The sequence below is a fragment of the Stenella coeruleoalba genome (genome assembly GCF_951394435.1).
Source record: "Stenella coeruleoalba genome assembly, chromosome: 4".
Classification (NCBI taxonomy): Eukaryota; Metazoa; Chordata; class Mammalia; order Artiodactyla; family Delphinidae; genus Stenella; species Stenella coeruleoalba.
The window spans coordinates 99606719-99621129 of NC_137149.1; the positions used below are offsets into that span (position 1 = coordinate 99606719).

At 38.0% G+C, this 14411-nt stretch overlaps 1 protein-coding gene across 5 annotated transcripts in view; it reads left to right on the forward strand.

Moving 5' to 3' along the window:
• RUFY3 (RUN and FYVE domain containing 3) overlaps positions 1 to 14411 on the forward strand; it is an 84755-nt gene that overhangs the window by 23733 nt on the left and 46611 nt on the right. Inside the window, exon 1 of one of the 5 annotated variants that reach the window (XM_079919768.1) lies at positions 578 to 727. The exons of the other annotated variants lie outside the window; for them this stretch is intronic. The gene's annotated coding sequence lies outside the window, so the exon portion shown is untranslated. Of the gene's footprint in view, positions 1 to 577; positions 728 to 14411 lie in introns of those variants that run through there. 5 annotated transcript variants of the gene reach the window in all.

Here is a 14411-nt window from a genome sequence, read left to right on the forward strand (position 1 = left end):
TTGAGAGTCCACCTGCCGCTGCGGGGGACACGGGTTCGTGCCCCGGTCCGGGAAGATCCCACATGCCGCGGAGCGGCTGGGCCCGTGAGCCATAGCCGCTGAGCCTGCACGGCCAGAGCCTGTGCTCCTCAACGGGAAAGGCCACAACAGTGAGAGGCCCTCGTACCGGAAAAAAAAAAAAAAAAAAAGTGGAGCTACTGCTTTAGATTCAATTTCCACTATAATTTTTTAATATTCCTAGTAAACATCTTGAGTTTTTCCAGGTCACAGGTCAGGGTTTATTTTTTGGCATGCTTTGTTTTCAGAGCTGTCTAAATGCTGCATGCTGTGCACAAGGGTGACCCACAGCACTTAGACTTAGGTGCATTTAGTACAGCATTTGATTTATTCCTTTCCTGTGTTCAGAAAATAAAACCTGAGTTGTTAGGATTCTCTGTTTTACAGAATCGTGTTGTTCTTTGCTTTCGCTCTGGCACTCCTCCTTTTGTAATCTGCCCTCAGTGAGATTATTGGAATATCTGTTGCCACCAACCCGGTTAGCCTCATAGTCAGGTTCTCTCGAGTTGTGATTACGTGTGCACAAGGCAGTCTTCGTGAACTTCTCAAAGTGAAGAGGTTATAGCTTTCACTACCATCTCAGAAGCCTACCAGACAAAGTTCTTTGGACAAGGTTCATCCCTTCTTGTTGTTCTGCTCTGGGAATAGTCTGGCTAGTCACCTTTCCAAGGTAAGTTTTACCCACTTGCCTCTGAGATTTTATAAAGTCCTAAATCTGGGAGAGAAGTATCAGCAGAGTTCCATTTGTACCTCAATCTGTAATGAAACCATAGAAGAGCTACATGTTTCCTCTGAGCTGACTGTAATGTGCTCTCCCTAAAATCAGCTTTCTCCTTCTGATTTCAGGTCTGCTTTCAATTTCTTCCCAACTCCCTAGTACTCCTGTCACTGGAGTCTGCTTTAGTGCCCTGTCATTAATCACAGTGCCTTACTACTGTCTTTCCTCTTTATTGGTGAGCTTTTTCTGGACCGTTTTTGAACGGAGCTTTTACTTTAATTTGTGACTTTCTTAGTGTAGTTCACATTAACTCTTCTTTGGGTTATCAGCGCCTAGTGCCAGAAGGTTATTTGTCCTAAGCTAATCATGGACATCTTTGTCATTTTCCAGAGGTACATGCTGTACCAGATTAGATAACTAATACTCAGTGATGGATCTCAGATTGGAATTCAAGCTGTTGGATTCCCAAGCCTGGGTACCTGTGAGACCTGGCTAGGAAGAGAGCAAGGCTGTCACTTGAGAGCGCCCACAGTATTCTCTGTGCTTCAGTGTGGTTCTGTATTATTTTGGGTTTGTTGGTTGTGCCCCTTTTTTGGGAAGGTGGAGAGTATAATGGGGCATGATTTTCCTTTGCTGTTGTTCTAACCCCACTGGGACTGCTATGAAGTACTTTTGAGTACAGGGAAGTAAATACTAAAATTCATTCCCTTGCAATTTTTTTGTATTTGAACTTTGCCAGAGAACAAATAGCTGAATTTGATGAGCTTAGAAACACGTGTAGAGGGACAGTGAAACATACTTATTGTCAAATGACCGCTAAGTATTTATTTTTCATCATAATTAAATTTCCCCCAATAAAAAAATATTATGTCAGCATATTGAAAATACTGGGGTTCTCTTAGAAATATATATTTCTTATATATCTTATATATCTTATATATCTCTTAGAAAAATATATTTAGAATTATATATATATATATATATGAATTTTAGTGAAAACAACTTTATTTTTAAAGTTGTATAATATACTCGCATTTAAGAGTCACAGAATACAGACAAGTAAAAATATATAAAACAGTAGAATTCACCTAAAATTCTAGCACCTATCAGTAACCACTGGTAAGGTCTAGCAACCTGATTCTCTTTTTTAATATATACACATGTGGTTCGTTTACAAACTCGCACAATTTTATGCATGTAAGGTCATCCCATACCTGTCTTGTGTGACCTGCCGTTCTTCTCTCCACTTCAGTAAATAGAAATCTCTACTGCCTCATTTAATGTCTTCACTTGTTTGGATGTGCCATGATTTGTTTACTCCCTTATTATAGATATTTAGGTTATTTCAAACTTAGGCTACCCCAAACAGTTTTGGTACATCATTATGTTTATAAATTGAACACTTTTCACTTGAACAATTTCATTTTTAGAAGTGGAATTTCTGGGTCAAATAGTAATATATTTTACTTTTTTTATACACATTTCCAAGCTGCAGTAAACATTAAAAAAAAAATTTAATGCCATGGTGTCATGAATTTTCATATTGGCTGCTTCTTTGCAACTCATTTTCATCTTTTGCCACTGCAGTTGGTTGTGGTTTCCCACACTATTAAAATCTGAACTTTCAAAGGAAACAGTTGTGGGGTTTTAGGACAGTTGATTCAGCAACTGCAAACTGCATGATAATATTTTATCTGTTTTTTTGAGGGGGGAGGTTCTTTGAGCCAGTGACAATGTCCTAGCAGAAGAGAATGAGTTTTACTGTTGATTGTACAGTGAGAAATTTCACACTTCTCTAAGATCGCTATGGTTTACTTTCTACAATGAAAAGGCTGCTGGAATTTCTTTTTTCTTTCTCCAAGAGCTGTAAAACTTAGGGTATGTATGAGATGTACTCTGTGTTATCTGAGAATTTCACAGTGTCCTCTTTTACAGGCAGCAGCTACCCAGTTGAGGTCCAGTTAGTCAGAGACGCTATTTTCTGCCATTGCAGCCATTCAGGCAAGAGGGCAAAGGGTCTCCTGATGCAGTGGAGGCCCCTTTTTTTCATCCCCTCACTCCCCGTCAGGCCCTGTGTCACCTAGCTGCTCACCTGACTTAGGAATCTGTTTTATCTAATACCAATCCCTTTTTACCTTGTGTCATAGTTACATAGTTCTCCTCAAGGGCAGTGTCTGTGGATACTTCATCTTTGTCTCTTCTGTACAGATTAACTGTCCTAACTGCCTTAGTAAAGCCCTGTGCTCCCCGTTCGAAAGCCCTGTGCTCCCCGTTCGTGCTCAGCAAATATTAAACGGCTCAAATGTTGATAACTGTATTGGAAAAACCTGCATTCCTCCTCTTGTGTCTCTCTTTTACTTTCACACAGAACACTTCACTTCCGACACTTCTTGTCACCAAATGTGTGGGATTTTTCCCAATGCCAAGCAATTCCATGACACCAGCTGGGTGTCCCACAATTTAACTCCTTTCTGACTCTGTCTACCTGGAGATAACATCAGATCCCACAGATCAAAGGCTCAGACCCTCAAGACTGTTCCCTCCCAGCCCACAACCATAACACTTCAGCTGCCAAATGCAAGTTGTAGGGCCCCAGGTCACCCACCACTTCTCTCTGGCTGGGCTACAAATCACAGATTCCCATGACCTCTCTCTTATATTCAGTTATTTGCTAAAGAGCTCACAGAACTCAGGGAAACACTTAACTTAACGTTTGCCAGTTTATTAGAGGATATGATAAAGGAAACAGATGCACAGCCAGATGAAGGGATACGTAGGGTGAGGTCTGGGAGGGCCCAGAGCGCAGGAGCTTCTGTCCCTGTCTAGTTGGAATGCATCGCCCTCCCCGTGTGTGAATGTGTTCACCAACCTGAAAGCTTTCAAACCCCATACTATTGGGATTTTAAGGAGCCTTCCTCACATGGATAAGACCAATTTTTAACTCCATTTTCAGCCCCTCTCGTCTCTTCAGAGAGGTGGGGGAGTGTTGCTGATAATTCCAAGCTTCTAATGATGGGAACCAGATCCCATTCAGGAGCCACCCAGAGTCACCTGATTAGAACAAAAGATGCTCCTACTGTTCTTAGCACTTAGGAATTTATACGGTTTCAGGAGGCCTCTGTCAGGGACTGGGCATGAAAACCAAAGATATATTTCTTATTATAAATCACAGTGTCACAGTAACTTTTTTTTTTTTTTTTTTTTTTTGGTGGTACGCGGGCCTCTCACTGTTGTGGCGTCTCCCATTGCGGAGCACAGGCTCCGGATGCGCAGGCTCAGCGGCCATGGCTTACGGGCCCAACTGCTCCACGGCACGTGGGATCTTCCCGGACCGGGGCACGAGCCCGTGTCCGCTGCATCGGCAGGCGGACTCTCAACCACTGCGCCACCAGGGAAGCCCCACAGTAACTTAATATTACCTTTTCCAGGACCATTTGTATTTCTTTGCAGATATTTTTGTTTTTTATTATACTTTGAGGAGAAGATAGACCTTGGCCTAAATTACTGGTTTATTATATAGCAGGACCTCTTAGCATTTTTTTTAAGTTAGCTTGACAGTTCCTCTGCTAATATTTATTATTAGGTTACCAACCTAATTATATTATTGTTTAACAGTGTCTCAGCTGCTAAATTTGTCCTTGTTCTACTTACATTGACTTATGTTCTTTCCCTGTGTTTAATAGTTAGTTTAGTTTTTTTGTTTGTTTGTTTGTTTGTTTTCCCAATCCCATTACCTCTATTTCCTTTGAATAATTATGGCAAATATACTTAGAGGACTCCAGTTTGTAGCCAAATCAAAATACAGGGCACATATTGGTTTCTTATAAATGTAAAGTTGACATTGAGTACCTGTGATTTGCTAAGTACTTTAAATTAATTAACATTCACTTTCACAACAGTCCTTCAGAGTTATTTGTGATCAGTGGTTGGGGCTTCAGGAAGGCTGTCCCGTCAAGAAACTCTCAAGAAACTCTAGTAAACTTTTAAAAAGTAACACTCTAAATCAAAGACACCTAGCCTCAAGGAGACAGTGTAACTTGGTTGCTTTTGTCTCTAAACTTGACTGCAACTCCCTTGTCTATAGTAATAATACTCCTGAAGAGAGAACATATCGAGAAGAGAGATCTCACAAGCCTGGGTACATAAACAATGGAGAAGCACTTTGAGTCTATTCCAGTGCTTCTCAGGAGGGATGGAGCTTCAGCTCTCCCTCATGGAGAGAAAAAAGAAGTAGCTATGCAGGGTCCAGTGTCAAAGCTAGGCCCTCTTTTACCAGACCACACTGCATCATCATTGAGTCACCACGTACCGTAAGAACAACTATTTTACAGTACCACCTAATTAAATATTTCCAGAGCTAAGTAAATTAGTCTCCATGTTTAGCCAGGAAATGGTTCAGTGAACCTCAAATAACCTATGCTTCCTAATTCAGGGCCTTTGTATAGTTCCAGCCTGTCTCTTATCTCTTGACTTTAAAAGATGTCTTTGTTCATATGCATCTTAAAAATAAGATGATAGAGTCTGTTAAGAGCAGCATTTTTAACTGCTTTAAATCCAAGCGTTTAGAGTGGAGTGGTGGTCCTGACATTGCATTGGTCTCATGGCACCACACCCTGTGACAATCCACTTGGCATTTATAAGGTATGCACTCCTTTCCTTATGAGTCAGTGTTTTGAGTGAACTGAGGCTGTCTGTTTAGCCAGAGTAACTTTGGAAGCTCCCCTTTACCATTCACTTTAATATAGTGCACATCTGGCACAATTCTGATTGCTACAGCTCTGCACTATGCATTATCTAGAGCAAAATTTTAATCCAGACCTATCTTTTGTATCAACCAGCAAGGCTTTAGATTATGCTTCTTTGCAATTTGTGAATATGTATTATGATACAAATGAAAGGTAATATAGTTTTTTAGACCAGGCAAAACATGCTCAAGTCAACAAAGTATTATCCCTAGAAAAAGGAAATGTTCTGGGAAAGAGAAGAGTTGGTCATGCTGCCACCCACCTCTTTGATTCATGTATTACATACTTTTGTTTTTATTGTTGTTGTTTTAATAATTTGAACATATTCCAGAGGGCACAATTTTAAAAAATCTTTTATAAATCCTTCTTTGGGGGTTATAAAAGAGCATTATGGTATCCATTCTTTATTACAATAAAACTGTGAGCATGCCAAGGTAAAGTGGGTAACAACTTTAAAAGGAGAAAACATACCTTTTACCTTTCTGGGGAGGAGGGCTCTTTTAAATTGATTCCATCACTCTGACACTCATAATTTTAAATGTTGTTTTAGAAACAAAACAAAATATGTCTGGTTGGAACAGAAAAGTGCTCTAGGTGGCCCATGCCAAGGGGAAAATCAGAGAGATCCCTTGTACCCACACCCATTTCCAACTAGAAATTCACTTTCCTGAGCTCTTCTTTGCACAAATCTTGGAGTTTCTTTATATTTTGCTTTAATAGAGTAGACTTTTATTAGGTGACAAATGTAGTTTTTAGTTAAAGAAATGAAGAATAAAATAGGAAGTCACCTTACGGATTTTCACAAGGTCACATGGCAAGTCTGTATGGCAAACTAACATGATCGTTAAAAGAATATTCTTATGAATCTATAATCCTACATAATATAAATCTGTAACATATTATATTTTCAGAGGATTATACTTGAAAATCATATATGCAAATATATATATATGATGTCTTTTAACACAAATTCATTGTAAAATAATAATATTGTGCTTTTTCTGTATGAGATACTTTCTAAGTGTTCTAGACATAAATCCAAAAAAAAGCTCTTAAAGCCAAAAGCATTTTTCATAAATTTGCCTGAACTCATTTGATGCTAAAACATGACCTGAATTTACTTCAGGCTATTTATAGTCTTTATCCTATTTAATCTGAATATCCATATGTGTCCTGCAGAAATGCTGATGTGCTCGCTTGTGAAGTGCTGTCTCAGGCCCTGCTGGTTCTACATGTTGGCCTCAGTATATGCCGTTTTACCTTTCTAAAAAAAATAAAATTCTGCCTTTCAGAATACATTTGGCCAGAAAATATTCAGCTAAAAGATTTTGGACCTGTATTTGCTCTTTTTACTCCTTGCAGCAGGGCTGTAAGATAGGTAATCCTCTCGTCCATGGTTTATAGATGAGGAAACTGACTGAGGAAAAACAGATGAAGTACCTGGACCAAGGTCATACAAACAGTAAGGGGTGGAGCTGGGACGTGAGCCCGGGTGTTCCAGCTCCTGAGTCTGTTCTCTGAACTATCATGTTCTCCTACCTCTGTTTATAAAGTGACTTGCTTGGGATGTTGACAGAAGTTAGGAATTTAATCCTGGTTCTCTGAGCTGTACTCCTGTGCTTGGTTTTCTAAGTCATTGATTTCTAAACTTTTGAATTGGGGAACGGTACAAGTGTAATAGGGTATAGGTACTTGCATTCTTTTTATATTACCTTTTATATTACTTTTTATATTGCTTATCTTTGTGTCTGACCTAACCAATAATCTCTATATATGTAGTTTTCAAAAAAGTTTCATTTTAATCACATATCACTTTACTAGATCCCCATCTGCTTCCCTGTTTTCTGAATTTAAATTTTAACTTTTTATATATTTGTGGGGTTTTTTGCACGTCTTTACAGGATAACTGAACATATATTTCACATTAGAATGAATGCTTACATTCCACTTGAAAATCACTATGCCACGTGAGAACCAAAGTTGACCAGTTTAATTACAGTGTTAATATAATGAACTAGTGAGTAGGACAAATGATAAATTCTTTTTCTGGATCATTACTCCAAGTTATTGCTTCAGACCCTATGCTGGCTTCCATGATAAATTTTTCAAGAAAGAGGGCTTGTCATGGGCAAAGTATTCTTTGCCCATTTTGTCATTTCTGTTACGCTTCATCCTCTGAGAACTTACCTTTATTTGTATTTGCGTATTTACACATATAAAATTCACATGATTTGGTGGGTTTAATTATGAATATTGCAGTTGTGTATAATACCATGGTTTCAGAGTTACTGAAGGATGAACCTAATCCATTTTTTAAAAAATTTCTATAGGTTCTCAAAATTCATTTCAGAACAGATAATGATCTTACAGCTTTAAGACACTATTAGAAGACACTATAATAAAGTATCTATTATATTTGTAATCGTGACATCTGTGTCCTTTTGTCTCACATGGAATATTCTGTATACAAGAACACTGAGTTTATAGTAAGAGGGGAGAGAGAGTACTATACTTTTAACTGAATAAACATCTGTCTTTTTTGAATTATAAGTGATTTATCTTCAAAACAGCAACTTTTCCTTTATTTTTGTTTGGGGGAAGGAGAGCTGTTTGGGTGGAAGGCTCGGGAAAGGTATTTAGGGTATTCTTTGGTTGTTTTAGGAAAAGTCACTAGTTTTGCATCATGATATTTGGCCTGAGTCTAAAAAACATTCCACATGTTTTTTTAGCTTCACTGAAGGGATCAAAAGAAATACTGAATGAGGTCAGTGTTGTGTACACTAGAATACAGAGTCTCATCTTGATTTTCAGTGGGAAAATAAAGTCTGTTATTTATGGGATATACAGATCCCATAGAAAATCTGTGAAATTAGAAGCCTTGAAATTATTAATCTTAGCTTTGAGACCTATTAACAGTCATAGTTGATATTTCTGCTCGGTTAGTGTCACATTCCTCTTTGGGTTTGTTCCCAGCGCTTTTCACTGCTAATCTCTGAGTTAAGCCCAAAGAGTTCTAGGCATCTCCCTTTCAGTTATCCCTTTTGAAACCTTGTTTTTAATAACACTTTTCGTTCTTGGCTTGCATGACATTTTATCTTTCTTTTCCTTTCTTTTTGCTGTTTGCAAAGACTCTTGGGAGGATTTGACAGATTTGGTGGAGCAAATGCGCGATGATACAGAAGGTGCGTGCCACACCAACATCTTTCAGTTTTCTTTTTCTTTTCTTTTTCTTTTTAATCTTCTAACCACCTTTTGATTGTTTTCCATAAGAGGACGTGTCCGCTTTAGGTTTTATTTCCCATGACTGTAACTGGAGCAGTAAGCATATTCGCCAGATTTTCCGTGCAGGTACTTCGCACAGGATTAGGTTTTCAGAGTCTTGCATTTAAAAATCTTTATCTTTCTGGTTCCAAGTAAAGTGGGATTAATATACGTTTATGCTGTTCCTTTAAGATACTAATATGTTCAAAGGGGACTTTATTTCAAGATTATATCATTTTTCTATGGCTGTTTTTTCATGTGTTAGGAAGATGTAAATTTTTTATCATTCATGAAAAGAAATATATATATCTATATGTATTACCATGAACAAGCAGTTTAAAAACAAACAGATCCCAGGAACTTCAAGTACCTGGAATGTTGCTCTGATTTGTAGATTTCCCAGAACATTAAGTCATTTTGAGCTTGGTCATGTAATAGCATTCCCTTCTGGTGGAATTACCTTGAAAAGTAGCACATATGTTCAAATGCATGAAGGTTCCCCAAACCGATAATTATTTCTTCTGTAATTGGCACCTAACTTTAGGGATCTCAAGGTGATTTACACATTTGATAATAAAGATAGAAAAATTGAAGTTTGGCTCCACTTTATCATTTTACATTCTCCCACTTTGGCTGGGCACCTACAAGTCCCCCAGCCTCAGTGTATGCTCTCCTAGCACACGCACACCCACCACTCTGTCCACACTGGCCTTTTCACTGACTGCATGAGCTGACCTCAGCCTCCTCTCCTGCGTTGTTCCTGTGACATCCCACCCGGAGCACTTACTTCCCTTCTCCCTCCCCCTGTGCCCCCTACATCCCCATTTAGTCTAGATGAGAGCTCTGTGAAGCGCTCCCTGACAGCTTTGGCCCAGTTCATTTCTCCATTCATTCAAATCCTGCAGAACTTGGAGCCTAAGGCTTTTTACTTGTTCTCTAATTCTTGTGTGTTTACATTCCTAGTTAAAGTGTAAAATCCTTGAGAGCAGAGATTGTCTTAAACTTCTTGGTATTCGTATCAGACTTAGGACGGTATTGTCCTCCGTAGATTTGGTCACACCAGACAAAAAACTAAGGCAGTTTTCTCTCTCCAGTGATGCCCAATAGTTTCTTCTTCAGCACTTTACTTTGAATGAGTAAATTATCCTGAGTTTCATCTCGTTTCCTATAGTCAAACTATCTTTTTATTCCATCTTTGATTCTACTTTTAATATAATTAGTTACATGTATTTTGATGAAAAGGCAGATCAGTATTGTCTAGTTGATTGACAGTTCATAGACAAGAAAGAAAAGAGGACAGTGTTGATTCATTCAGTGAGTACTGATGTTAGCTGCCATTATCATTATTATTATTATTATTATTTACCAGGCACTAGATAGGTTTAAGGTTTTGGTTCCTTTAATAGACTACGTACTAAAGAAAAATGCTGCATATAGGCCAACAAATCTGTGCCCTTCTTAGAAACTTCTTCCCTATGACTTAGCCCTGGCAAAATTCTATTTCTTTGATACAAGGTACTACTGCAAGAATCAAGCCTACTCTAAGAGTCAGCCTCCTCCTTTTCATTTCTTTTTGCTGGAATTTTTGTGAATGATTGTCATAGGTGAAATCAAAAAGGGAAACCCCCAGAAGATGTGTGAATTTTTTTTATTATAGTATAGTTGAATTACAATGTTGTATTAATTACTGCTGTACAGTGAAGTGACTCACTTATACACTTATATACATTCTTTTTCATATTCTTTTCCATTATGGTTAATCACAGGATATTGAACATAGTTCCCTGTGCTATACGGTAGGACCTTGTTTATCCATTCTATATATACCCATTTGCATTCGCTAATCCCAAACTCCCAGTTCATTCCTCCCCACACCCCCTCCCCATTGGCAACCACCAGACTGCTCTCTATGTCCCTGATTCTGTTTCTGTTTCATAGACAAGGTCATTTGTGTCATATTTTAGATTCCACATATAAGTGATATCATATGGTATTTGTCTTTCTCTCTCTGACTTACTTCACTTAGTATGATAATCTCTAGTTACATCCATGTTGCTGCAAATGGCATTATTTTGTTCATTTTTATGGCTGAATAGTATTCCATTGTATATATGTGCCACATCTTCTTTATCCATTCATCTGTTGATGGACATTTAGGTTGTTTCCATGTCTTGGCTACTGTAAATAGTGCTGCTATGAACATAGGGGTGCATGTAAGAAGATGTAAATTGTGTTACTTTGATGATCTTAGTAGATTACCAGTAAAGTGGTATATGGTAATGTTGGCCAAGAACTTACTTATAGAAAAGTCTTTCTGGAATATAGCTTAAAAAAATAAAGTCAGAAGGGGAAGGAAGGGGGAAGGAAAATGGCTTTTACTTGTTAACTTTTTTTGAGTCATTTCATCCTTGTCTTTTTTATACAATTTTCTACATCTCTTCTCATTTCAGTTATATGAAATGCTAGAATTTTACTGTTTACATAACTTAGAGGTTTTGTAAATGAGTACTTGTAACAAGAATGAACATGAGTTATGGAGTATTATCCACATGTAATACCCAGAGCAGCTCAGGGTCTGGGGAGGAGCCTGCAGTCCGAACCGGAGAAAGCTGCTGATGTATGTAGGCTCAGATCTTGTCAGGAGACCTTCACTGCTGAGCTGTTTTAATTCTGTTTCTTATCTGTTGTTATGGTTGTGTCATAAGAGGTGGCTTTTTAATAGAAAATGTGTTAACACTGGCTTCCAGCCTCCTGAAAATCTGCTTTTTAAAATAACAAACTCTAGGAGGTCACAGATTTGAACTGTTAGCTTTGGGGTTTGGTTTTTCTTTTATTTTGTTTTGATTTTGGCAAGATTGAAGGTTTTTCTGGTGAACTGATTTCTTACAGTGATAGTTGGTTTTACAGTCAATGTGTCTGTAACTCCCGTCTGGTAGAATATGAAATGTCTTCTTAGGGTGGAATCGTATCATGCTTACAACATTGATCACATCTCATCTCATTATATGCTATTAATTTAGGTCTAAAAGTTTTGAAACTCACTAGAAAATTATGAAGATTAAATGAAATAATAAAAGCACATGGTTTACTACCTTTAGCTTCTCAATAAATATTGAATTCCTATCTGTACTTACTACAAACCTTTTAAACCGATTATGTGAACTTGCAGTTGCCCAGATTACTCATCTCTCTGAGCATTGGAGTGGCTGGGACATTACTTGAATTAGGGAAATAATATAACTTGTATGAAATAATACCTCATCAAGATGGCTTACTGGTTCCTTGATATATTTTGTGAGTTGAGACTTGATGTCCACCGTTCTGAAAAATGGAAGGAACATATCTAAGAAATTTTCTTAGCATCTAGCACTGTATCACATAGACATTCAATGAAGGTTTATTTTAAATTAAATAAAAATTTTAAACTTACTTATGGAGGACCATAATAATTTTGATAGCTAACAATTTTTTATTCTTTTTAAAAAAATTGTTTTTATTTATTTATTTTTGGCTGTGTTGGGCCTTTGTTGTTGTGCGTCGGCTTTCTCTAGCTGTGGCGAGCAGGGGCTACTCTTCGTCACAGTGCACAGGCTGCTCATTGCTGTGGCTTTTCTTATTGCAGAGCATGGGCTCTAGGCTCGTGGGCTCTAGAGCACAGGCTCAGTAGTTGTGGCACACGGGCTTAGTTGCTCTGCCGCATGTGGGATCTTCCCAGACCAGGGCTCGACCTGTGTCCCCTAAATTGGCAGGCAGATTCTTAACCACTGTGCCACCAGGGAAGTCCCACAATTTTTTATTCTTGGTACATCCCAAGCATTTCTAAATGATTAACATACATGAACTTGTTTAATCTTCAAAACCCTATCATTATCTTATGGATGAAGGAAGTAAGGTCTACAGAGTTAAGAAACTTCCCCAGTGGATTACTACTCAGCAATAAAAAGGAACGAACTATTGATAACCTAGATGGATCCCTCATGAACTATGCTGAGTGAAAAAAAGCCAATTTTAAAAGTTACATACTGTATGATTCCATTTATATAACATTCTTGAAATGACAGCACTGCAGAAATGGAAAACAGATTAGTCGCTATGGGTTATAAGGGGGTAGGAGACAGGAGGGAAGTGCTTGTGGGCTGTAAAAGGTCAAAGTGAGGGATCCTTGTGATACAGTTCAGTGTCATATCCTGGTTGTGATAAGTTACTCTAGTTTTTCAAGATGTTACCTTTGGGGGAACTAGGTTAAGGGTACACAATATCTCTCTATTTCTTACAACTGTATGTGAATCTATAATTGTCTCAAAATAATAAGTGCAAAAAAAAATGAAAGAAAAGAGAAAAGGAACTTGCCTAGGGTTACACAGCCAGGGGAAGAGTTCAAGTAGAGTTCAAAGTCCAACAGACTAGCTCCAGAGCTTGTGCTGTTAACCACTATACCAAAGTTCAAACCTAGTTGGCTCTCAAAAATACTTTTTCATCAAAATTCCATACACACATCATTTATTTCTAAATATCTAGAACAAAAGTTTCATGAAACAACGTATAACCTTACACTGTAGGACATACTAAATCGATTTTTATACCCGACTAAGGGGTTGTGACCTTTAATTTGAAAGATAGTCCAGTATCCCGTAGTGCCTCTCTGGTGTGTATCCATTTCAGCTCTAGCTACCAAGATATAAGCAAAAGAGCTCTTCCAGCAATGCCAGTATGTTGTGTTCTGTTCCTAGCCTATAATTGTTGGCACCCTTTAAAGGCCAGTTACCTTGCATCCGTCTATTTCTCTTTAAACCATCTCCTCTGATGGAAACATCTTATTTCTAATCATTGGTACTATTATCCCTTGGCTAGTGATGATCCCAACCCAAACTTTAGTTTGTATTTACAACTATGTGATGAAAATTATGTTTCAAATGCTTCTACATCATTGTATCCTTTATTGTATCCAAAGCCAAGCTGATTTTACCCCTTACTTCCAAAACAGTTATTCAGTTTTTTTCATTTCCATTTTCAGCACAGTATTCGAGGCTCACAGGGCAAAAACTTTAGGTTATTCTCGACTCCTCTGTATCCTTAACAGGTCCAGTTCTTCAAGTGAAGCCATTTTGATCCTCTCCCCCAACTTCTTCAGATTCTCTTTGCATAAACCTTTCAGACTAATCATCCTGAAACAAAGTTCTAATCATGTGACTTCCCTGCTCAAAACCTACATTGGTTCCCATTGCCTGCTTCCTGGACATGCAGGTCTAGTTTTAGAGACCTGTCATTTGACTTTACCTTTCCTGTTTTCCAGTTCTCCCCAGGAAGAACTCCCCACACCATTCTTATTTCCTTCACCTCACTTCACATACCCATTCTCCCCATTTGGAATACTTTCTTCCATGTTTTCTGTGAATTTCATATTTAGGGTCTGCCTCAAATCCTATACTGGAATTTATCATGCTTTTAACTATATTACTTTTGGTGTTGTCTCATTTGGAGCACAAGTGTACAATATTGCAAGGAGTTAAGTTAAGGGTAGAGATTATTCCTATCTTTTGTCAAGGTTGGGGTTTACTCTACTTACAAACTAAAAAATTAGCCTATTTCTTGGATAATGGTGAAGGACACGACAAAAGACTTTATTTCTC